The 23,401-nt window shown below is 40.3% G+C and overlaps 1 long non-coding RNA gene across 2 annotated transcripts in view; it reads left to right on the top strand.

Moving 5' to 3' along the window:
- The window catches only part of LOC116653231 (uncharacterized), a 43,171-nt gene extending 20,075 nt beyond the window's left edge, over positions 1–23,096 (top strand). The window contains exons 1-3 of one of the 2 annotated variants that reach the window (XR_014943851.1): positions 9,872–9,999; positions 10,754–10,843; positions 20,059–20,191. This is a non-coding gene — a long non-coding RNA (uncharacterized LOC116653231). Of the gene's footprint in view, positions 1–9,871; positions 10,000–10,753; positions 10,844–20,058; positions 20,192–22,990 lie in introns of those variants that run through there. The other variant, XR_014943852.1, reaches the window with a different exon arrangement.
- Positions 23,097–23,401: the final 305 nt, after the last annotated feature.

A 23,401-nucleotide genomic window follows, 5' to 3' on the forward strand; every position in this document is an offset into this window, starting at 1 on the left:
TCCTTGTCAGAAATCAGATGGAGGATGTGCAAACCAAACCTCAGGCTTGAATTTTTTATTTACTGTAGGTATATGCTCTTGGCCTTTATGGAGCTATTGCCATGCTATTCTAATTTAAGAGAGGAGGTACTCAAATCTAAGATTTCCTCTTCAGCAGTGAGAGGTGCCATTCTCTCTTTCCAGGTCCGGTTCTGCCCTTCCTGGATAGTTTGCAATATCTCTGATTCTTGCAGATTGCAGAAGGCTGGAATGCCCTTGCTACCTGGCTCCAAGGTTGAAACCATATGGTCAAGTGGCAGGTGATTCTCTGAGAAGGGCCCTTGGCTCTGTTTTCGCTCCCACATGTGGTTTAGTAAAGCCCACATCTGGCTGCAGGTAGAGAACAGAGCAAGATGCAGCTGCACAATTCTCTTCATTGATTTGGAAGCTTAGAGGAGATTCATTAAGGATAAATCAAATATTGATCTACGTTAACTAATTGCAAATAACCTAGTTTCCTTCGTTCATCTTACCAAATAACACAAAGCATTCTTCATTTTATTGTAGCTTATTCTTTTGTCCCAGTACCTAGAACACTGCTCATAGGCTTGACCATCCAAGTTCAAATGATCTCAGCAAAGGAATTAAGGATTTTTAAAGAAAATGTTAATGGATGAGAAAGAACATCCACCATGAAATAAGAATTCTGATAACAGAACTGTCCATTAACCAAATGTTTTTTTGCATACTAGTGTATTTCAAGTCAGGAATATTAACACCTTGACCTTCTTCAGAAACCAGTATTTTAAATGCCACCACAACTACTCATGTCAGTTACAGTGTAGAAGATGCAAGTACAGCTATTCATTAATAACTCGATACTTCTACGACCCTCTGTCTTACTAGCTTGCAGTACTAACGAGATGTGTACACAGCAAATGGAAGCAAACAGATGGTCTTGCAGTTATGACCCTCACTCTCTTCTCTCCCAGTGTTTACTGATATCACTCTCTGTGCTACGTCCAAACCCTTTTATAGCTCTGCCAGCATAGATTGCTGGACAGAGGCCTCAACTTGCAGATTCTTCTCATGCTCATTTCTGGTACTGTGTAAATACTATTTTGGACGTAACAGATAAGCTGAGAACCTGGTCCTTACGGCTTACTCAAGGTAGCGGCTCGTTGTCGTGTGAATTATTCTTAACATATAAAATGATTACATGCAGGCTGGGTTGGAGGTTTCTCTGCAGTGTAGGCAATGCTGAAAGCTGACGCTCATCATGTGAACAGCCAGAAGAGGCCACCCTGTCCCAGGGGGAGGAAGGCAGGAGAAACATTAAGTGCAGGTTGCAGCTATGAGCCCTAAGCTGCTGGAGGATGGACACAGCCAAGCCTGTTTTACCCTTGTTTAGCTGACCCTGGCAGTTTGTTGCCACTGGCAATTTTCTATGTTGCCTTTGCACTGAAAGGTCTTGTATTTTTTGCTTCTTGCTCATTGTGTTATTAAATAATATTCTGCGGCCTAACGACACCCAGCATTTTAGGTTATCCAAATCCTTCACCAAATACCTTCAATGGATTCTCAGCTGCATTTCAAAAATTGTGAATCCATTTTACTGACTGCAAAACTGAGGCAAGATTTTAGGCAATGCTGTATAGTAATGTAGCCCTGTCAACTGTCTGAGTGTTTACCTGTTTATCAAAATGAGTACACGGCCTTAAATAACTCAGGCTCTCTACTCATGCATGTTGTCCTCGCTCAAGTGGCATTCTTCAGGGTATGGCTTGAATGAATAAGGACTGCAAGGCTGTTATTTCACATGCCTGCGTTCCGTGTGTTTTATCTTCACCTTCTCTCTAGTGACCTCTTTGGGGGAAAGGCTGTGCAATCTCTGGCCAGACACATCACTTCAGCAGAGGTGTTGACTCACTTATGGCTTCAGATTAAATTTGTATGGCTGAAGTGTCATTGCTGCCCACCACCCGCCCTCTCCTATGCTTCCTTCTGAGATTGCTGACTTCAGAGCAGGAATGGCTGAGCAGCTCTTGAACTGTTACCATTTATAGCCCAACACAGTACAGTAAACTGGCATTGGCTCTGGTTTTCTTTCATGTATTGGCCTGAAAATTGTGGTAGTTCAAGAGCTGTTTCTCCTCTGCACTGAGATTATAATTCCAAGACTCAGACTGGGTAATCCTGGTCCAAGAGACAAGGTATCCCACACAGGAATCACTGCCACCTCAGCTGACAGGATCAGCAAATGCCATTTAAGGATTGCTTTGTTTGGTGCTGCAGGGCTATACTAAGTCTCTACAGTGGGGATTTGTGCTGGTCACATGTGGGCCTGTTGTTTGGAAAGGCCCCAAAGTGAGTTGAGAATGATACAAAACCACACTGCTGGTCTGAAAAGTTTTTTTTTGAGTTACTCCTTAGGTATTGCTGCTGAATATGACTCTCCTCTTCATGTATGTGTGCATGTTAACTGGCACTAATTTGATGGGAAAGCTCTCTCAGGTGGCTTGAGCTGCAGGAATGACCCATGTTATTGCTGAGCTTTGACTTGTGCCCTTGTGCTGAGGGGAAGTGAACTTGGTACGTGAATGAGGAGGTAAACTTTCTGGACTGGACACACCATGTCTTTTCACCATGTCTGTCAGACCAGAGGGTTCTGAACTGGGTAATGTAAGGCAGTTAAAGCAGGCTAGTGGTTATGATGGAATTCGGAAGCAGTACTGAATTGGGCTGAGGAAAACAGCTCTTGAGTCCATGGTTTATTCTGATAACCTGATGGGAAAGCTCCCCTTCCTTTTAGGTTCCCCTCTGGCTTGGAAAATTCATGACAAAAGAAAAGATCAGGCTTTGTATTTACCCGGGAGTTGTATGTTTGTCAGACTAAACTAATTAGTTTCAAATGACTGCTGACTTTGGGTTCTGAGTCAGCTTGGGCCAATTAAGTTGTGCTGGGTTAAAAAGTTGGAACTATCATTCTTCAAGTCCACACCCTTGTTGTAACTCACTTAAAGCATATATCAGTCTCTCATCTGCCACTTGGAGTATACGAACACCTCTTTCTGTCTGAGATGCCATACTGAATTTCAGCCACAAAGGTGTGGCAATGAGGTTATTCCAGTGTCTCATGTGAGATAAGTAACTTGTGTGGAAGGAGTCAGTCAGGGAGAACAGGGGACAGTGACATTTTTTGAACCCTTGCTGCTAATTTAACTACAGCTTGGGGTTAATTTCAGCAACTCTCTTCAGTCAGATTTATGTTGACATACCATTTTGATATAACTGATCCTAGCTTTTGTCTAAACTACACGGATCTTCCAGAAGTCACTTCTGTTTGTCATGAGCCTATTTGAAGTCATCTAATACCTAAAGGAAAATTAGCCTGATTTCAGACCAGTAGGACAGTTTGCACAACTGGCTTGACTTTGCAAACCATGTGCAAGACCAGCTGTAAATGATGATTTCAACAATGCACTCTCACTATGTCCTCGCTATTAAAGAAACTGTATTGCAGTTTTTTAATGGCAGAATGCCTGATGACATAGAAAGGAAAATGTTCTAGTGATTAATTCCTAAGAAGAGCATTAAAAGACCCTCAGCACACACTTTATTTTCTTCTTAATGGGAAATATTCTCTGAGGTTTTTCGAAAACTTCTTCAAGCAGTTAAGATTTCAGTTTCATTACCTCAGAAATATTGGGACATTTAAAGAGATTTTCTTCCTAGAGTGAGATTAAGTCAGTCCACTCTGTCTGGTTATTAGTGGATATTCTTTGCAGTACTATTCAAGCATTTACTGTTCCTTAATAAATAAGTGATTATTTCCCCCTTTTTCCTGCCTTGGGGATACTATTTTTGTTTTCTCTGGATGAATGAGGATGGGACTGATTTTTCTACTTGTTCGTTAGCAAGGCAAGGCATAGGCTCATCATCTGTTCCTGCACTGAATTCCATATTATTTCTGATCCTGTTGGCTATCAGTATTTCAGGTATGTGCATACAACCTGTTCTTGTGGCTCTGCAAACATTGACCATTGGTGGTATGATTCGGTTCCCTGTTTGACCACAGTGTTTCAGTGGTGTCCTTGTTCCCCACATAACTCTTTGTGCATCGTAACAACACTTTTGTACTTTATTAGTCTGGACATGATTCATGTAGTTGTGAGCATTTCAGTTGCTGAGGCGAGAGGGGCCTAGAAATGCCCGTAGCAGAGGTAAATGTGTTCTTGTATAGAAGTAATTAATGTAAAGGGCACAGTCTGAAAGGAATGAGAATATGGTGTGTGTATTCCTGGAGTCACTCATCTCTGCTGTGTTCTGAAAGGCTCTGTGGGATTTGAGCACTTTTGTAAACATTGTGGTAATACAGCAGTAATCCAGTACAGAAGATCAAGTGTCTGTATTGACTCTGAATTTTCAAGGAACAAGCCAGCAGCAGATCCAATGGAGGTTCTTGATTAGTTTGACTCACACAGCATGCAAGTGCAATAAGAAACTCGGTCAAATAAAACTCTTTCATTATTCCTCTTTCCTTCTGCAATAAAGCTGTCAGGGCAACTGCTCAGCTCATGTGAATCAATATATTCATAGTACTGGGAAGTAATTTTATTCTTTTATCATTGGAAACTTGTTGTTAATTAGGCTGAAATACCAAGTGGACAAAGGAAGCAAAAGGGTGTGTTGTGACTTTAGGCAGAGCAATCTAGGTGCTGTTCCCAGGGAGAGATTAGCAGCTCTTGCTGAGAGATACTGGTGCTGAGCCAGCTTTAAAAGAGTCTGTGCCACATGCAGCCACCTTTGGAGTGGAGGGAAAGTGAATTCAGGAGAGGAGGCCAGGACAAATCTCTATTCTTATGAGTCACATGAACTGTAGTGCCAGACACAGTTTATCTGTGGTGTCTTATCTAATTCAAGAAACTATTACAGGATTAAAAAAACAGAACAAACAAACAAAATCTTATCTGAGTTTTGAACCTTACTAAGTACTGAAGCATGAAGTACTGAAACATCAGACTTAATCAGCAGAAGAACCCCCTTCTGCATCATTTGACAGTGCTTCTTCCTTCTATGATTTATTTTTTTCTAAAAGCTGGTAACAACCAACCAGTTCTTTTTGAATACACAGGATTCAGTGTATTCCACTGAACTTGCATTCCATTGCTAGACTCCAAGGTCACATCATAAAAATAGGGCACTGTCTCAACCATAACCTTGGCCTATTTACAGTTCACCCCTTTCACCTTGGCTGCAAAGCTGTTTGTTCTCATCATGACATAAGCTGAATATTTATAATAATGAGCCTTTATTGAACGACGGTGTCCAAACTCCTGGTATTACTTGCAGCAACACTTGGGGTAATGAAGAGTTCAATATTATCCGTCACAGTCTTGGTTTTGCTAGCAGTGTACTGACTGCTGCTATGCAGAGAGACTAATGTAGCTAGACTGAAAAGGACTTTATAAACAGCAGTTTTGCTTAGGGCATCAGCTGTCAATCCTCTACTGTGAGAGCTTGCAAATGAGGTTAGTGTGCTGGTTATGCATGTTATCTGTTGTTTAATCAAGTCCTTGATGCAATCTTCATGGTCCTTCTAGATTTCTGAAGGAGACTCTGGACTGGGATCTAAAAAAATTGTCAAGAAGTGCACCTGGAATGACAGAGTGATAGAAAACTCTAGTCAGATGACATCCTTAGAGATGTTAGCAAGCCTGACTTGGTGACAGATGAACTGAAGGGTGATGTCTGATTTCAAAGAGAATGACTCTTAGCTTTTTCTCTTGACAAAATGAAGTCGAATGAATTGGAATTCATGACAAATATGTTTAGAACATTATTTTAATTAGTAATGAAGTTACCCATTCCATTAAGCAGTACTTTAACAGCTTACATTACAAATGGGCTCTTATTCAAACTTCACTGATAGGTCATTAATTAAAGTGTGATGACTTCTATAGTGTCTAAGTTCAAGAGACCTATGTCTATACATATTACAGTAGCATCTATTCCCCTCTTGGTTGCTGGACCAAGTGATCGGTCTGTGATACATCTCATTTTGTTCCAGTGTGCTTGAGGCTGTCCGCCTCCTGCTGAGAGGGCAGCTTTTCTGTAATACTTTTTTCTATATGCAGATAAGGCGGCTGCTATTGTATTAAGAGGCAAAGAAATACCCAAGACATTTGCCAGTTAAGTCTTGTGAAACTGAGAACAAATAAGATGGGAATAATCCAATAGGAAAGTTGTGTTTTCTCTCTTTAACAAAGAAGGTTGAGTCTTCTTGCTTCATCTCCTTCTGCCCTCCTGCAATTTTTTGATGGGTTTTTACTTGGCTGCATGGCAAAGCCAGCTTTTAAACCTGCAATGAGATTCCAGGACCTTGAATATTAAGAATTCACCCACATATTCAGTTTTTAACAAAAGGATGCTATCCCCAATCGAGAAAGAGTGACTTCTTGGGAAAGGAAAACAGGTTTGCTTTCACTTGGACAGTGACTTGGAATCACTGTGTGTCAGTGCATGTGGGGTAACCAAGAGTGGTAACCCGTGCAGTGGCTGTGCCATCACCAGCATCCAGGGAACTGGTGGTCCTCTGCCTAGTTCCAGCAGCCAGGTGTCATTTCCACACGGTGAGAAAAAACAGTCCTCCTAAGCAGGCACTAATTGGCCCCCTTGTTGGCAATCTCAGCAGAGATGCCAGAGTGAATGGGCATGAAATCCCGCTTAAACCCCCCTTGGTTTTCTCCTCAGGTCAAGGTTGAGGTGCTTTGGCAGAGAAGTGTGAGGAAAGCTGACACTGCTGCTGTCAGTCTCCAGGTCTGTCAAGCTGCCACCTTTTTTAAGCACTGAAGCTCAGGGGTTTGGGTTTTAAGATGTGATTTTGTTACTGTGTCAAACTTTGTGCTTCCAGAAGTATTGTCCTTTTTGTGGGCTGTACATGCCAGTGAAAAAAGGAAATTTCTAGCCTGCTCTGAAGGCAATACTTAGAGAAGAAATCTGTTTATTACCCGGAATCTGCCTTCCCTAATGTCAAGCATCCACTCTCACAGCCCACAGCCATCTTCTACATGGAGTAATGAGACCCTGCTCCTGTATATGTTGTCTCTATGGCCCAGAATTTTTTAGGTTCTTCAATAAGGCTTACAGAATCATAGAATTGTTTGAGCTGGCAGGAACCCTTAAAGGTCATCTAGTCCCAACTCCACAGCAATGAACAAGATGTCATACAGCACCCGAGAATGTATCATCTAAATAAAGTTTCATCAGATATGTCCCTTCAGCTTCAAGTATGTCAACTGTAAAAGCTTTTTAAGGCAACCTGATAATTGTAGGGAACCTAATTCAGGGTATCTGAAGGTTCATGACTGAGAGCATTGATCTATATGAGGGCACTTATTCAGAAAAAGGCCTTGTTGATACTTCAGTACACACAAGTGGTTTGGAAGAGAGGTAGATTTCAGAAAATCCTTGTGAAGACTGTGTTGCAGCATCCCCTGGCACCATGCGATGTTTTTGAGTTTACAAAAACTAAGGAGAATCTGTGGGGACTGTGCAGAGCAGCCAGGCAGCGAGACCTGCGAAAGCAGCTTTGGCAGTGCTGACTTTCATCCCTGCAAGTCATTTCTTGGGAAAGACAAATAATCCATTAAAAACTGGAAGCAACGTGAATACCTTCCTGTTTTCCGCAAGCTTCTGTAAGTGACTTAGAGTCACTACTAATGCTATTTCAGCATGATTTTCTGGCGCAGACCTTGAGGGCACTTTATGTGCCGTAGGTCTTTTTTTCCTGCTTTTATTTTTTAATTTTGTTTTTGACTAATATCTTCTAAAACCACAGGGGGTAATAGCTGAGCTGAGAGCAGGCAGTGGTGCAGAGGGAACTGTTTTCATTGTCACTTTCCCCCTTATTGTTCTGTAAAACTTCTGTACTGTAACTAGCTCAGATAAGTACTTCATTCTAGAAGTTGTGCCAGATAACAGGTTTTCCCAAACTTAGTGCTCTTGTTAGCGGGCTCACACGCTACCTGTATCTAATGATTTCCTGCAGATTTTGTTCTAAACAACCCTAAAATGGTTTGTGGAGACCAACTGAGATGGTGGCCTACTTAAGGAGAAGCTGCCTATGCTCACTTTTTGGTATTTTCACATCATGGCCATCCTGTAACATTGGTAATGCCAATCAAATAAGCCTCAGAGCTGCAGAAAGCAGCTTACGAGGTGCACCTGTGCATACCTGTGCGCAGCTGAGTTCACGACAGCAGCAGAAACAAACCAACTTTCCTTCTATTTCTTTTTGCTTGTCTCTGAAATTGTGTTGCATGATACTGAGATGTGCTGAAGACCTAGCAAAGAAATTTTGGATTACGGGTGAGCAGGTAGCTGATTGTGGCCAGAAGAACAAATCCTTGGACTAAGAGAAAGGGAAAGGCTTTCCTGAAAGCAGCTGTTGTGCTGTCCACTCGGAAAGGCCACACTTCAAAATGAAGTTAAAAAGGTTGTAGTTCAGGAAAGAGTGACAGAAACAATTATCTGAATGGAAACCTGTTTTGGAATGCGCGAGTCAAGGATCTTAATACATTTTGTTCATCAAAGAGAAGGTTAAAGTGTGATAAAAATATCTACAGGAGAAAAAATACAAGCTGTAACATTAGTAAAAAGATATATAAGAGCCCAGGGCTAGAAGGTGAAGCTTGGCTAATTTAGCCTAGATATAAGGCACATTTTTACCAGGGAGGATAATTAACTGTTCCAACAACTTAAGGGCTGAAGTGGTTTCTCTGTCACTGGAAAATATTGCATGTTGTGCTGTAAGATGTGCTTCAGTTTAATGATGGCTTTTGGATACAAAATGGGAAATAATAGGCATTCAGGTGGTATGGAAGAAATTAAAATCAGTGATAACCCTTGTGCATGCCTACTGTTAAAATCTATGATGTTTCTCAAGTCCTACCACATTGGATTTGTATTATCTATGTTTGTTGCCTGTAGAATTTTTATCAATAGCAGTGTTTCATTCTTCATTATATCCTTATATTTATTTAATGACACACACAGTGTTTCTATAAGTCTGAAATAACAGAACTTTTTGAAGAAGTACTATCAAAGAGCTGGCCTGCTTTAGTGCCACACAGTTTTAAGACACCCAAACTGGAGAGAATAAGATTCTGTTTGGGGAGGGTTAAGTAACAGCTCTCTCAGCCTTTTCATAGTAAAGTACTCAAACAACAAAAATAACTCTATATTTAGTCTGTGCAGTGCACTATAAATATTGACACGTTAGAGTAAATACTAACAGATTAAGGTAACATAAATAGGATATGGAATAACATCCTGAAATTAAACAAATCCTAAATTAAAACTATTCTGAGTTGAATTTTTATTTTACTTTTAGCTTTCTGATAAAATTTTCACTTTTTTTCTTTTTTTTTTTTCTTTTTTTCTGTTTGCATCAAGATGGGGCTATTTGTAGAAATATCAATGTAATTTGGAAGAGCCGAAATTGTTACTTTTGGAAGGTGAGATCTGCACTTCAAGGTTTAAAAAATCTTTGTTTCTCACTTGAAATCACTTACACCATAGACATAAGCACACTTGGGTGTCTCATATGCATGTCTGGCTTTGTCAATTGTTAGATTTAATTAACAGCAGTTTTGTAAAAGAAGGAAAATAAAAGAAGACAAAAGGCTGGAAACTGTCATTACAAGGCTATAACCAGCTAAATTTAAATGCATGCCTGTTAGGCAGCCCTAGGGGAGGGATGTAATGGAGATATCATCCTTAGCAACATAAAAAAAGTAAGAAAGATTTCATCACTTTTTCTTTTTTTTTTTTTTGTTTCAGAACTGTTTTGAAATTACTGTTACTCTGGATAAAGTTCCATTACTCTTGTCAAGAATCCAAAATTTATATCTGTGTCTATGGGAAGACATGCAATAGATGGCTCAAGTGCTCCAGGGCCTGACCCATCACATGGCTGCCCCTGTAGGGGTGTCACTGCTGGTACACTCCCTCAAAGAGGTATTTTCACAATTTCAACTTTTAACTGTGTGTGTAACTTACAGGGGGCCTCGTGCTTTTTGATTATAAAGTCCCTCAGTGTCGTCTTCCCCTTTGGACTCAGGTGTGTGATCAGTTTGCCACATATTAGTTGTGTGGTCATTGCCTTCATTTTGTTCTTAGTTGATGTGCTTTTACTTCACTGGGCACAAGGAAGCTACCTACCTGCTCAGGTACCACAGTACGGCAACTCTAAGGCTTCATTGCTCCCATTCTAAGCTGTCTTTGAGCAGCACAACGGTGCACTTCAAACTTCTGTAGTTTGGCCAGAAGTATCAAAGAATATTGTCTAGAAGGTCAGCAAATGTAATTTAAAAGTAGGTGTGAGCGCTGCTTGCTTGCCTTGTGAAGCAACATGAGTACATCTTTGTATTAGTTCTGATAAAACAAATAATTCAGGTTAAAAAGAAAAAAGCAAAGGTTTTACTGGTGATAAGTAAGCATTTAACTAAAATTAAATTTCTGTTGGTTTAAACAGAAAGGAGATAGGAGTGATATGAATTACATAAGGAAAAATAATAGGAATTACGCAGCTGCATTAATTTTATGTACTGGTAAATGTACAAAATATAATTTTATTATCCAGTGCTGCTGGGTATAACACCGTGAATAAACCCTCTCTCACTGCAGTGCCCACAAGAACATGCCAGTTCATAGATATGTTTTGGGTTTATTTTGCTTGTTTGCCTTTTATTGTCGCCTCATTCTCTCTCAGCTCTCCTCTTGCAGCGTGTTTGCTTTGCCCCTGTTGCATCTGGTTGTAACCTGGATTGTAAATTATCTGAAGTAAGAGGCCATCCGCTTGGTAAGTGTGTGTGCAGTGACTGATACAGTGGAGTACCACAGTAATTATATCACTCGTGCTGGAGTCCAAGGGACTGCTAGTGGAGCTCTGCCCAGGGAGGAAGGTTTGTGGCATTAGCTTGTTGATATCCAGCACGACCCATCACTGCTGAGAAGGAGAAGCAGCATATAGTAAATATTGCCTGACACTAACCCTGTAGTACTAAAGTCAGTATAATGTTTACCTCTACAGTCTACAAATGTCCTCGTGGATCAGGTGCTGTGAGAGAGTGTCACCTCCCTGCTTCACACTGGTGGGACAGTCTGAGCTGCTGCATGTCTAGGTCTCATGGGACTGTTCCTTCAGACAGTAAAAGTGTCAGAGAGGAAGCCTTGAATGGTGACATACAGCTGAACTGCTGCAAAGCTGTGAGTTAAGTCAGGTACTTGGGAACCTGAAACTTTTCCTCATTGAAGCAACCGTGAGAGAAAACAGGGCAGGGACCAAGCAAAGTCATGGCCTAAGTACTGAGAAAGATCATTTCTGAGGCATGGGAGAATTGCAGGGTAAAAATATCCTTGGGAAGGAGATTTACAGTGCTGGGCAAGGCAAGGAAATAAAAGGTGGAGGAAGTTTCCAGAGAAAGCATCCCTTAAAAGTGCTATGGTTTTTGATGTGATAAACATCATTCAAAGCAAACAGAACAGCTGCAAAATATGATAAAAATCACTTGAAAGTTCATTGATTTTGCAGTAAAACTGTAAGTACTTCACTTTATAGTAATTGTTCCTCTCATGCTCTCAAATCTTGTACTTGAGCTACAAGAGTATTCAGGTCAGGGTTGCATTCAGAAAATAGGCACAAAAAGACAATGAAGCTCAACTAGAGAGATACTTTAATCATGAGCTAATTTACAAACCAAAGCAAAACAAAATCATTTTTGTCTAAGATTATTAGAAGATGCTAATTCTATGCTTAAAATTATCTTTTTTCCATAACCTAAAAAAACCCAAAAACAAAAACCCAACTCTTATCTTCCTAATTAAATTTCTTGTCTTGGCTTACATGGTTGGTTGGACATTTTTTTCCTTGTCTGAGGACAATGTGCATGTGTTATTCAAATATGAGTTCCTCTGTAGTACAAACTCATATAAACATTGTCCTGATGGTACAAAACTAATGAGAGTGCTCTCTGTAATCATTTTCTCTTGGCTTGTAGTTATATTTAAAATAAGTGAGCAGCTTTTATGGAAGAGAAACGTGAAAAGGGAGCCCTGCTATGTGTGGACAACCTTGTAAACTTTGTAAGGGACTGAAACAAATGAGTGGGGATATACATTAAATTTAAAGCAATGATGAGTAGAAAGAACGTTTCTGTGATCACATGATAAGGATGCTGCATCAGAGCTAGGCAAGGAAAGAATAGAGAGAATTCATTTGAATTAAAAATATGAAAATAGCATTTGTTATCTGTAATCATTTTTATTTTCTGGAAACACCAGACTATTTCTTACTTCTTTTTTAGAAAATAGAAAACAACCACACAAAATAATCACAATATTGACTCTGTGTGAGTATGTATGTACTCAAATACCTGTGTACTGACACACGGAGAAGAGCAACTGAGCTGGTGCAGGAAGTAGAAGACCAGTTATCAGAAGAGTTTGAGGGAACAGAGGCTGTTTGGCCTGGAGAAGGGAAGTCTAAAGGGAGACCTCATTTCTCTACAGCTGCTTGAAAGGAGGCTGCAGCCAGGAGAGGGGGTCTGTCTTTTTTCACAAGTGATAAGGGATAGGACTCAAGGATTCAGACTCAGATTGTGCCAGAGGAGGTTTAGATTGGATGTCAGGAAGAATTTCTTCTCAGAAAAGGTGGTGGGGCATTGCAACAGGCTGTCCAGGGAACTGGCAGAGCCTTCAGCACTGGAGGCATTCGAGAGATGCGTGGATGAGACATTAAGGAACATGGCTTAGATAGGACTCAGTAGGTCAGTTTGGTGTTTGGACTTGATGATCTTGAGGGTCTTTTCCAATCTGATTCTACATCACCCCACCCAATTCATGAACATCCAAGTGCTAGCAATCAGAGGAAAATGTGGGTGAAATAACTACAAGTGGTTTATTTTCTGAGTTCTCTCAGAAAGTTTTTTAAGTCATACACACATGAGTTTTGTGGTTTAAAATGCCTGATTATGCATAATTCTGTCTCAAGTATGTAGCTGTGTGAAGTGAAAATATACATTTTAAGTTTTTTGTATTAGCAAAATTCAGGCACGAATTATACAGCCCTTCATTTCAAAAGACTATGTTTGCATCAAGGCAAATGTCGGGAAAGGTACAAGCCCTTTATTTATTTATTTAATTTATTTATTTATTGATACCTCGTGGCATCTTTTGTCAGGCAGCTCATCTTGTTTTGTCCTCCTCTTTGTTTACACACTATTCAGTTTGTGTCTCTGCAGCACTGGCGCTCTTGGTGTGATATCTCCTTCTTTCCATCACCCAGGGCAAAGATGGACCTAGACCTTGCACCAGCTGCCTGAGCTGTGGTTCCTGGGGAGTCCTCTAGCTTTGTCTTCTGCAATTCGTTCTGACTGCTGTGCTGCTGGCCAGGCCTACTGGTGCACCCAGCCAGTGCCCCACCTTGAAGATACTCTCGCCCACTGCCCTTTAGCTCGCTCACTAATTAAAGCTCTCTGGATGTTCTTGTTTGAGCAAGGGCTCTCTAGGTCGATGATTGTGCCCTCTCTACACATTCCTGGTCAGTTCTTCTAATCGCACGGGTGTGATCACCCTGGTGTACTCAGTAAAATGCATCTCTCAGTGCAGCTGTCAGCAGTTTGTAATCCTATCATTGCAGTTTTGTCAGGTTTCCCAGGCGCCGGGCCAGTCATGACTTTCCAGTATTTTTTAAATGCTCCTATGTGAACATCAGATAAAACAGTGGTGCAATTGAGAGTATCAGGTGTTGGAGTGTTACTGTTGCCCTTTGGAAAACCCAAACCCTCCATTCCATTTCTTGTCATTTTGATCTCATGGTGACGTACTGTGCATCAAGTTTTGGAAGTCAAAGGCTGCTATAGACTAAAAAGAATCTTTGCAAAAATGTATTTAATATTATACCGATAAATCTGTGAGAGCCTGTGTTTATATGCAGAGAAGCCAGAGGGACAGAACTGTTATCCAAGGTCATGTATTTATGCATCCTTTTTCTCAAGGTCTACCTACAAACATTTGAGAGCAAGTTTAAATGATGTTGCTGAGCCAATCTTCCCATTTCTTTTATGAAGCAAGGGGTTTGACTGCTCTCAACTAGCATAAAACCACTCTGCACTGGGAACAGCCAAATACCACCTGGTCTGCAATCAAATCAGAGCAGCAGATTTTTGAGTTAAGTGTGTGCTGTCATTTTTGACGCTGGAACCTCTCTAATTTCTTTTCCCTCTTTTAATATATTTGAGTTCCTCTGAAGATGACAATTTATATTTTAAGTATTTTTCTTTCTCATTTGGCCTTAGAACATGAATACTTCTAGTGGAAGAACATTCCTCTGTGCACTGCTGATTCTGTTGACATCCAGTGCACAATGCAGATGCTCTAGGTAACTTCACACTGAAGTTTTTCCACTACACACGTGACCCATGTCGACTCTGTTCCTGGGTTGTCTCTGTCTTGGTGTTAAATAAATTAGTTGCACAAAACCCCGGTATTGTGCTCACAGTTGCCCTTGCCATTTTCTGCTGCAGGAAGAAGGTAGGATTTAGAGGCGATGCCAAAGCCTAAGCTGATTTTATAATGATGCAAAGGAGCTGTAAGGGGACAGACGCTTCAGCAGGGTCTGTTCTGATCAGAAAAGGGGAAAGGGTTTCAGACTAAAAGATGAGAGACTTAGATTGGATATAAGGAATATGTTTTTTACAGGCATGGCACAGGTTGCCCAGAGAGGTGGTGGATATCCCTTCCCTGGAGACAGTCAAAGTCAGGCTGAGGGAGCTCTGAGCAACCTGATCTGCTGTTTGCTGCAGGGTAGTTGGGCTAGGTGACCTTTAAGGGTCCCTTCCAATGCAAACGATTCTGTGATCATTCTACATGGTTGTGGTGTAGCAGGACACCAAGCTGACTGATGCAGCACCTAAAACTTGTGTTGATTCCATATTCCTTGATCTTCCAATGGGCTTTAAGCTAGTATTTCACAGAGTGTATGTACTAGTTACTTTGGATTACTTTGTAGACAAGTTATATTAGTTAGCTCTTGCTTCAGGGCTAAGATCTGGTTACGACTGGCTCGGTGTTTGAGTTGTAAGCTATCTTGCGTGACTGTCAGTGGAATTAATCCTCTACAATTTGAGCAAATGTTGGCTCTCCTTTTTCTTATTTTAAAGGGAGAATGCAGCTGCTTATTCTGTCTTCTGGAACATAACCAGTGTTTCAACATTTGAGAAAACTTGATTAAGCCAAGACATGAAATCAAAAGCTCTGTATTCTAGTATCTCCTATGAGAAGTTATAGGGATTCAGTGATTGATCATTTTGTAACTTTTTGACTTAATCATCTCTAGACTGCATTCAACTGGATTTATTTTTGGATCACTTGTAATTCACAACTGGGTAGAGTTTGGTTCATTAAATAGCAAAAGTTTTCAAGCCAATGCTTACATTGTCCATCAATATCTTGGCAGAATTATCCATGATTCTCCTTAATTGAGGGAAGCGGTGAGAATGGGCTTCCAATTAGGGCATTCATTGTCTCAAACATCCATTTCTGTATGCTTTCTGGAAGCTTCCTCAATGTGCTGTGTTGTACTGGCCTGAGAACTGTACTAGTCCTGACCTACTTGGCTTGCTTAATCTCACTCATCCTCTGTCTGTCCTTTGGCAGACTTTTGTAGTCCAAGATTCTGCAACAGAATATGTAGATGTGTATGCCCTTTGGTCGTTCCTTGAAATGCTGTATTTCTGGGTGCACTGGAAGATGCAAGCTTATTAGGTGAATGAGAAAGGGAGAGCATAGTTCAGGAGAGAAAATTCTGCTTTGTGAGGTATTGTGGGTATTTTGGTATGCCCCAAAGCTCAGCATAGTGAGCTGTAAAGATTCCTTCCTTTGGTGCAGGAGCCAAATTATCTCTTTTGCCCTAAAGTTGGAATCGTGCCTGGGGCAGGATTACAGAGAGCTTCACTTGGCAGTGCCACTGTGCACTGCAGGGATCCCCAAGGACCCTTGGGAACAGCCAGTCTTCAGTCACACCGATGGCTCACCAGGATGTAGGCAAGGACACACGCCTGCTCTCCACATGCCTGTCCATCCCGGAGATGAGTGTGGTTAGCCTGACAACATCTTGTGTGTGATAAAGTAATGTAAGTGAACTATTTTCGGCAATGTTACTGCTGCTATGGCATCTGATGGGGCTGTGGAGCACCTTGTGCCTTACCTTTTTTTCCACTGCTAAAATCAGCATTATGCCTTTTACCACAGGTGTCTAATCTGCTTATTTGTCAAGATTTACAGGTTTACAAGATTCACAACTCTTTAATTCTTTAATCATCATAAGTCTTGGATTTCCAGCAGAGATGAGGAGTGCTGTTCAATTATACAGACTCAAGACCACTTGTTGGAGTCTTTCAACGGATCAACACACTGTAGAGTGGATGCTGCTTCTATTTTGCATCCTAAGATTTGGCAAATTTTGCTTATATAAAACAGTTAACATATAATCAGACCAGATCCTAGCTCTGTACAAGGAAAGCTGGATTTGGCCTAACTATGGAAATCCAACTATTCATTTATAACCCTGTGTTTTAAAATGTCATCATGGCATTCCTCTAGGTAGGTATTCAGCTGTATTTTAAAAACATATCCATCTGAAATGCCCTTCTGAAGTATAGTGAGAGCTGGAGTTAAGGGATCTTGGTTTAGGGGAGGAGGATTGATTAGAAATCATAATAAATTCTGTAGAATATGTGGCCATGCCACATTCAATCTGGTAAACCTCTTATGTCTTACAACCCGATCATGAATTTTCTGTGTCAGTGGGTGTGTAATCACTCTTAATACAATGATTTACAGTTTGTGTGCAGACAACAGAGATATACACTCAAATTAGGAAGGAGTATACAGAGAATGCTGTATTTATAATTAAAGAATGTTACAAACTGTAGGCGCAATGAGATTAAAATTTGTTAGAAGTCAGGAAAATACAACAGTAATTTTCATCTGAAAATCTGTATCATCAAGGAATTGTCCAAGATTAGACCCCTACAAGCATTAGCTTGTGAACATTGGGGGGAGAAAAAGAGCAACAGCTTTAAGCATTAATGTGGTTAATCCCACAGCGTAGCACTTGGTTAGAGTCAGGATTTGGAATTATAGCTCAAATGGTGATATTTCAAGGGGAAGGTCAGTTTGAATCAGTGATAATACTTTGCATTTTTACAGCGCCTTCCGAATAAGAACCTCAGAGGGGTTTAGAGACATTAGTGAATTAAGGTTCTCAGATCTCTGCCAAGACTGCAGTTTTTATCCCTGTTTTATGGAGGGGAAAACTGAGTCAGGAAGAGTTCCGGTGGCCCTGCTGGGCCAACACTTGGTGGTATGCTGTGTGGTACAGCTTTGTGGGAAGCCTGGGCATACCTGTGGAAGCAGTGCATACTGCCAGTGTTATTGGAAGCAGGTGACAAGGAGACTCAATGGCTTGGTAATTATATGCTGTGGCAAGGAGTTAGCAGTTTTGACTCATTATCTTGCCTTATGTTTGTACTAAAGCTTCTCTACGTGGACTTCATATGGTGTTTCCCATCCACAGAGGTTGAGCCATTTCATGCTGCTCTGACCTGAGGGAGCACTTCTAACTTCTACCCAGCAATTCTCCCAAAAAGAGATCTTGAACCACTGGGATTTGGGGAAAGACACATTTTGCTCCCCCCCCCCCCTTTTTTTTTTTTTTTTTCAGGTGTGTGTGTGAATTCTGTGCTTGACAGGAGTGCTGTTCTTACACAGTGGCAAGCAGCAGTAGGAATGAAGAATATTGACAAGCTTATTGCCTCAGTGTTCCTTATTTCTTTTCAGATATTGTTTCCAGTACGTGGCTTACAACACAACTTATTGTTCAGAGTGAGATTCAATTGAAATCAATTGCTAATTAAATTTATGTCTAAATTAATAAATCACAACTATTCAGATCATGTTCATATGAATAATTTCTATTATGGTGAACATAATTATTAGATTCAGCATTTAATGAACCATATTGTTCAATGAAATTCTTGTGACAATTGGGACTAATAGAATATGTTAACCTTTATTCGCCTCAGCTTGACACCACATTAGACCATGAATTAATATATAAGTGCCTAGAAGAGTTTCATAATTAAGTAGCCATTGTGACTCCTTTGGCCTGTTGGATGAGTTACTTATCCCATGTTCTGTCTTTAGAACGCTGCATTTGAAGCAAACCCACAAAGGCCTCTGAAATGTGAACAGGGTGTGCTGTTCTTTGTTGTCCCTCTGTCAGTGCAAGTAGCATCCTGGACAGTTCATGTGCACTCCAGTGAGATTCAATTACATGCGTTACCTCTCATAAACACTTCAGCACAGCTTTCTTCCTCCCTCCTCTCACCACAACCTTGAATGAACGAATTGCTGGGAGCTTCCAGTCTGTGCAGGTTTTAAATATATGCCAGTTCTAAAAATCACAATGTGCTAAAAAAAATATTGTCCAGGAGTGTACTCATGCAGATTTGCTGTCGTAAGTAAATTCTTGCCTTTAACTACCTTTGCCTGTTTTGTCACTGACATTGCAGAGGAGAAAGCTTGAAAACAGCTTCCCTTTGGCAGGCTGGAAAACAAAGCAGGGAATAGACAGAGGGAATCCAGGGGATTCGAGTCCCCCAAATGCTTTGCAAATAGGTTTAAGAGGAAGGGAAAGGCTGGTACTCTGGAAGCCAGGCTATCTCATGGGCCTGATGATTAGACTTTAAGCCCACACGGCTCCATGGAAAGATTCTAAACCCCACATACTACATACTAGGGGACATTGCCAGGGACTTTCTGTTTTGTTCCACTCTGAGGAATCTAAGCATTGGCACTCAACAACTAAAAGACATTTGCCATCTACAAAGATATTTCTAAGTGAAAATCTTTATATTCTTAAAAAATAAAACACGAGCCACCAAAACCAAAAGCAACAGCAATTAAAAAAAAAACAACAAACAACAGAAGAAAAGGAAGCTAAAGCACTGACCTTTGCAACCTGAAAAATAAAAGCTTAGGAGTCCACTTGATCCACTAGACCACCCTAAGATATACCCCTGTGTTACCCCCTTGTTTCCAGCTTACAATCTGAGCTCCCATGTTCTAGTTTAGCAGCCTTTCTCAAAACTTGAAGAGGTTTTCATGAAATTTTCTAGTAAATGCTATTGCTCCTCTTATTTTAAATAACGAGGGGGGATAGGATTAAATGTATATATGCGCATATATATATATATATATATATGCAGAATCAAATTGTTAAGGGACTTGCTCTACTTGCTCTCATGTAATGAAAGTTCAACTAGGCGGGAAACAGCTCAGGATATAGGGAGATTTTCTCCATTGTTTTTCTTTGCAGAGCATCCATGAACTAGGAAGACAACAAGATATACACTTATTTATTTATTGATTGGTTCTTTTCTCTAACCCAGACATATATGACCAGTAATGTTAATGGGACATTGTGGAAGTTACTTATAGTCTATAATGGCAAGTAATAAGGCCTCAAGAAAACAATTTTTGAAGTAGAAGGAAGAAAGGCCAAACTTGTTAAGGAAATAACATTATTTTCAAGGTTCTCAAGGGATATTAGAAACAATGGAGAGTAAAACAAATATTGAAATTGCATAGAAAAGGTACTTGACATTTTCTATCTATAAATGACCCAAACAACATTACTGCAAAATGCTGTGATGTTATTCAATTGGCAAGAATACAAAAGGGAACAGTAGGAGATGCCAGCCATTCATTTTATTAAGAACTCAAAGAACAGAAAAATGAATAGGTAAATTGAGTCTTAATAAGAACCGAAGACATAGCAATGTATTTAGTAATGAAAGCCCATTTAATAGAGGAACTTTCATAATTAAAGACTCATATTGCAGCTAGAAAGAACACAGTCCCACTACATTCAGTTTGTATACAAATCTTCTTGGATATGTTGTATGCTTTACTCAGGCCTGTCTGCTTTCTTCTTTTTGTCTGCTTCTTCAGGTTCTCTGCTTTCATGCCATGGTTTCTGATTTTGCTCAGGAATTTCCTAGCTTCTATAAGGCCAGCAGTGAGTGAGTAAACTCCATTTAAAACTGATTCTCTTGATGAGTGGGAATGAAGAGCAATGTGGTGATGTCCTTTTTTTGGGTGAGTTTAAACAAGGGCTGTGAAAATGAGGGCTCTGATATATGTGCTGATGCAAACAACTGTGCTTCTTGAAGGAATGCTGTCCCACCAAATGCCAAGACAGAGAATTTCACCCCATCCTGCTATGTTCACAGACTGATACTGGTGTCTTATTAGTGAGCATGAACAATTCTAGGCTTTGGATTAAGTTGAGCAGGCAGTGAGTATGAGACTGGGCACTGTATTATTATTTTTTTAACTTACCTTGGAGTACAGATCTCGTAAATGCAGTAAGACACATGTCAGTAATGCCTTTGGTCTTAATTTGAAGCAAATGCCATGTTCCTGATGGGAACAGCAAGGGTTTCTCCCACAGCAATCAAGTTAGGTTTGAGATGGAAGGCACCAGGACACAGAAAACAAGATGCCCTCATCCCCATACTCCTGTTGGCCTGAAGTGTCAGGCTTGGCATGTGGCAGGGGTGACTCCATGTTGTGAAAAGCAGTCAAATAACTTACTTCCCAAAGTCAGGGAGAGCAGGGTAGAAAACTGACTTGCTGAGTCGCAATCTGCTTTTGGCAGAAAAGAGATACACAGCACCCCTTGCTCTGAGCAGATTGTACAGTTACCTTTTAGCCCCTTGCTAGTTGTAGACAGAGTTTATTCTGTTCACACTGCAATATGTGGACATTAGCTCATGACTTCCTTTAGTGTTAAATCCAGAAGTTTAAAAATAGGAGGAAGATGCAAGGATTTCATCAATATATTATTATCCATTAATTATATGAAATGTATCCATTATATAATACAAAATGAGAAGATACTGTAATATATATGTCTCTGCACAGTCCTGGGAACTTGCATTTGCATGTTTTCCAGAGGAGGTGTCCAGACTTTCAGGATGAATATTAGTCTTGAATGCTTAATTTTCACTCCAGGTTTAATACAGATGTAGTGGAATGGAGGGAAAATACATAATCAGACTTGCACCAAAGCTGTTGTCTTAACATAGATGGTCCTGAAGCTTGTTTATATTAAATTTGATTCTATTCCTACTTGAACTGCTTTATTGTTCTAATTGCTCACCTTTATTTATTTATATATAAGCTTCTCTCTTGGTTTACCTGTAAGTTACTCAGTAATTTATTTTCAACACAGTATTATTTTTGCATTACGTGTTGGACCTAATGTTGGTTGATAATGTTCTGCTTAAGCCTTTGGAAGGAAGCTGATTCACAACAGCTGCAGGGTTTCTTGGTGACATTTGTTTTTTTTATGACCATGCACAAGGAGAAGTGGCAATGGTGCACTTGGACTTCATCAGCTTCTGGCCAATGGTCCTTTTCAGGCTGTGATAGAGGGCCAATTATTTTGGAAATAACAGTGTATCAGCTGAAAGGAGAAACAGTTATTTCTTTGCTTTGTTTTAAATTAACACCTCCCTACTGTTAAATAGCTATAGTATTTGTTCAGAATTGAAGAAAAGCACTGCTATTTTTAAATTGATATTGCTCTTTTTGAAGAGGAAAGGAACTTCAATTTTACAAAACTTTCAATTTCCTTTCTCTTTCTTATTGCACTACAATGTATATATATTCAATATATATTGAATCACAACTGTAAGAGGAGAGAGGATGGCCACAAACACCTTTGGTAGCTGGGTAAAGGGACTTCAGGGGTAAGAAGAATGAAGGCTGTCAGGCAAGGAGTGGAGTTGTCACCCCTGGAGGTTTTCAAGAAACATGTAAATGTGGCACTGAGTGACACTGTTAGTGAGCATGGTGGGGATGGGTTGGATTTGGATCTTAGTGGTCTTTTCCAACCTTAATGATGCTATGACTCTATGACCTTCTTGGAGCAAAGAGGAGTTTATGAACACAGAACATGGTGTTTTGCCTGCAATTGATGTGTTACAGATTTGATTTTGTTATGGAGGTTGTCTAACCTTTGGGATTATCTTAATTTCTTCAAAGAAAAGAAGAAAAGTTTCACGTGTGTTTGGCAAGCTAATAGAACTGATGAAGTGATTGGGTTTGTGGCTTGAATTTAGAGATGGTCAAACTTTTGTTGTGATTTGATTTTTGCTATATTTTGTGACTTTGAAGCAGACCTTCTCCACTCTTCCTCGGTATCCCGACAGTACACACAATGTTAACTTAGGAAATCTCACAGGGTTTTAAAATGTTTTGAAGAAGTCCACATCCATGTAGGCACTAGGTATGATCTTACATTTCCTCAGCCGCCAGTTTGGAGAATGTTGGGAACTGGGGTAAAATACAGACACCTGTTTCACCCTCAAGGTCCTTGACATATATGGAGCTCTATAGATATGAAAAGCAAGCTCCTGTACCACAGCAGCTAACTCCTACACATTCAGGAATGAAATGCAAGTCTCTGCTGGCATCAAGGGCACACTCCACCTGAAGAAGGGCTGATCTCCCCCATGCTCTGTGGGCCTATCACCTGTGGCTTAGCCAGGATCTAGTCTGGCCACAGGTTTCCTGTTGCTCAAGGCTGATTTGAAAAAGCTGATTTCTTTGGCCTCTGCATTGTCAAGTGGGTGCTGGTTTTCCATCTCCCAGATCTCCACACCTCCAAAGCTCACATATGCCTGGAGCTGCCCTTAAGCCTGGCCACGAGCTGAGCTGTATACCCAGCTGCTTCTTCGAGCTCGTGATAATGAATTTTCATTGCAGTGGAATTTAGAAAGGAATTGCTCTGATTCTAAAGCTCATTGGTTGCTAATAGTAATAACAATAAAAGAGCTGTTTCTTAAGGACTAAAAACTAATCAGGGAATGTGTAGTTTCTATGTCTCCTGCAGGTTCTTGTCTTGTGGGGCTGCCAGACCGCCACAGCCACGTGACCGGCTGTCTGATTTCTGACTCAAGCTTTTCATTTCCTAAATGATAACGGATAAAAGATAAAATCTGGCACACACAGGTAATCTTTGCCATCTTAATATTTGTTAAGCTTTTTGATTTACTGAGAAGTTAAAGTCACTGCAGGTCACAAAACCTGCACATTAGATCTGCTTCATAAAACACTGTGAGGGAACGTTTTAGTCATTCATTTCACCATCTTTAAACCAATGTAGCTGAAGAATTGCACCTCCAATTTATAAATCTTTCAATTTATTTCTGATTCCATTTATGGGATGGGGCTATATCCAGCTTTTCCCAGCCATTTGTGCATAGCTAGAGAAGAAACCTAACAT

Source organism: Coturnix japonica, chromosome 3 (assembly GCF_054131305.1).
Source record: "Coturnix japonica strain WE chromosome 3, WE-NBRP24, whole genome shotgun sequence".
NCBI lineage: Eukaryota > Metazoa > Chordata > Aves > Galliformes > Phasianidae > Coturnix > Coturnix japonica.